A 3,302-nucleotide genomic window follows, 5' to 3' on the forward strand; every position below is an offset into this window, starting at 1 on the left:
TTATAAAATGAGTTTGTAGTGTGCAAATATGTATTTAAATGCATAAACAAAATTGCATGTATATATGGAAATGAAAATATTTTAAGATATAATAAAGTAAGAGGACACTATGGGAGAAAACGTGATGTACAGGAAGCAATGCCATACCATAAAAAGATGAAATAGATGATAAAGTGCTAGAGCAGCTCTGTTCTGGGTCTTTGAAACTTGAGGAGAAGAGTTAGTTGAACTTATGGTTTGTACTATGATTTGTGCATGTGTTGTTTCTGTATGGGGCAACTGTCCAACTGTCCATGACAGTTGCCTAAATTCATTGGTATGCAAGGCTACATATGACATTCACTTTGTTACTTGTTTTCTAGTTTTACTACAATCCTTCCTATCCCTCTTTTATAGACTTTTCTTTTATGTTTAAGTGACTTACTTTATTACCATATGTATTTTTCTTCCTTACTATTTTTTGGTTTGTCAAGTGTAACTTTTTCTTTGTGGATACCATTGCACTTACAAAAATCTTATTTGATTATAATAAGCAAATTTGAATAAAAACTAAACATGATAAAAACTAAGCATTATTTCTGTTTGATTGCTTTATTTTTATTTTGTTTTATTATTTTATGTTGAGTCTCAGCACACAGTGAATTGGACACACTGAATTTGAACTATGCAATGCAAGAGGACATAAAATTTAAGATTCCCTTAATTGAGCCTTCCATGTGCTAGCATAACAGATACCTGCCATTTTATCAGGCTAAGTCACTTCCATCTCTTTTGTTATGTCTTTCTGTATTAGAAAGCAATAGTAGTTTCTTCTCTTGCTCAGCAAAATATGTGATGAAAGCATACTGCAGGTAAAGAAGGTTTATGTTAGTTCACAGATCAAGGATGCAGAATGTCATTGCAACTACACATAATAGCAGGAGTCTGAAGCAGCTGTTCACATTATGTCCATCACAAGGAAGCAGAGAAATGAATACTGCTCTTCAGCACACTTCCTACTTTCACTCTGTCCCATGGAATGTTGCATCCCACAGTTAGGAAGCATCTTCCTACTCAAACATACCTGATCTAGAACATCCTTCACAGAAATTCTCAGAGACTTATTTCCAAGTAATTCTAGAGCCCATCAAGGTGTCAGTCATATTAATCATCACAAACGCACTCCAAGCTCAAATTTTTCTAAATTTCTGTTATTTACAATGAACTAGGAGAATGACTAAAACTTATAGTCTGACCACACAAATCTTCTTAAGGACGGGGAACTCCTACATGTCTCATCTCTACTGGTCAAATACCTCATCTCCAAGATCTAATGACAGTCCTGTAGCCTTCAAAGCCATCAAACAATGTCACCCACTAATGTCATAGCCTAACAAAAGCAGCACAACCCTGCGAGAGGGTCGAGACTTACATTATTATGGATTGATGTGGTTACAGAACTCAACAAGGCCACATCAGCCACAGGTAAGGCTAACTAGTCTAATAGCTTAACTTAGGGTTTCATACATTCCAAGAGGCTGCATGCTTACATATACCCCATCCTAAAGATGGTCATTAATGTAGACATAATTTTTTCGCAACCTACTTTTTAAAAATTACTTTTATTTTTTTACAGTCCAGCTGTTGCCCACTTCCCAGTACCCCCTCCTACAGTTCTTAATCCATTCTTCCTCGCCTTGTCTCCAAGAGGATGTTCCCATCAACCCCCAGGCCTCCCTACTCCCTGGGGCCTCAAGTCTCTCAAAGGTTACATCCTTCTTCTCTCACTGGGGCCAAACCAGGCAGTCCTCTGCTCTATATGTGTCATGGGCCTTGTATCAGCTGATGTACGCTACCTGGTTGGTGGCTCAGTGTCTGAGAGATCTCACATTCCAGGATAGTTGAGACTGCTGGTCTTCCTATGGGGTAGCCCTCCTCCTCAGCTTTTTCATGCCTTTCCCAAATTCAATCACAGGGGTCCTGACTTCAGTCCAATGTTTAGGTGTAAGTCTCTGTGTCTGTTTCAGTCAGCTGCTCATTGGGCCTCTCGGAGGACAGCATGCTAGGCTTCTGTCTGTAAGCACACCATAGCATCAGCAAGAGTGTCAGACTTTGGTGCCTCCCCCTGAGCTGGATGCCAAGTTGGGCCTGTCACTGCACAACCTCTCCTTCAATGTCTTCTCCATTTTTGTCCCTGCAGTTCTTTTAGATAGGAACAATTCTGGGTCAGAATTTTTTACTGTGGGATGGCAACTCCATCCCTGCACTTGCTATGTATGTGTCTTTCTCCTGGAGGTGGACTCTATAAGTTCCCTCTCCCCACTGTTGGTTACTTCACTTAAGGTTCCTCTCTCTGAGTCCTGAGAGTCTCTTACCTGTTAGGTCTCTGGTACTTTCTAGAGGGTTCCAACATCACCCACCCCCCAGGCTGCATATTTCCATTCATTCTGCTGGCCCTCAGGGCTTCTCACCTCTCTTCCCCACCATACTTGATCATGTTCCCCTTTCCTCCTACCTTTCCCACCAAGGTCCCTCCCTCCCTCTGCCTCCCATAATTATTTTCTTCTCCCTCCCCCAGTTGAGATTGGGCCCTTCTGCTTGTTAACCTTCTTGAGTTCTGTAGATTGTATCCTAGTATTCTGAATATTTTTGGCTAATATCCACACATTAGTGAGTACATACCACGCATGTCCTTTTGGGTCTGAGTTACTTCACTCAGGATGATATTTTCTAGTTCCATCCATTTTCCTGCAAAAGTCATGATGTCTTCGAAACCTACTTTTAATAAGGGTTCAACCTCTCCTCTCCGATCACCCAGAAGAGGTAGTGGAAGAGAAAACTTATTAGGATATGGGGGAAGTGGACCTGTTTAAAATTAGTTCTTTGGTAGTGATCTTGATCTTGTTTGCCAGAAGTTCAGTCCTGTAGCAAACATCAAATACAACTCAGCTGCAGACCAGTCCTCTAGGCTGGCAGATAACACACATGAACTGGCATCTACAATTCAGTCCTTTCTGCAGGCAGACACCAGGCATGAACCAGCAGCTGTAGTTCAATTCTGAAGATGCTGCCAGTCTCACCAACCCGCCAAAGGGAAGGACGCTGCTGAAGCAGTTCTTGGGTAAGTTTCTCTCTATGGCATCATTATCACAAATTGAGCTCAACAACACTATGTTAAAGCAAACCAACGCATGCATGTTATTAGGGAAGAAGAGCAAGGCAGAGCAAATTAAACCAAGGCTCAGTGCTTGTCTCCCACTGTCTGTAGGGTCATATCTATACTCCTCCATCAAGCATCTTTTACATATTTGCTATACCCAAAC

This window comes from Grammomys surdaster, unplaced genomic scaffold, assembly GCF_004785775.1.
Source record: "Grammomys surdaster isolate TR1022 unplaced genomic scaffold, NIH_TR_1.0 61, whole genome shotgun sequence".
Classification (NCBI taxonomy): Eukaryota; Metazoa; Chordata; class Mammalia; order Rodentia; family Muridae; genus Grammomys; species Grammomys surdaster.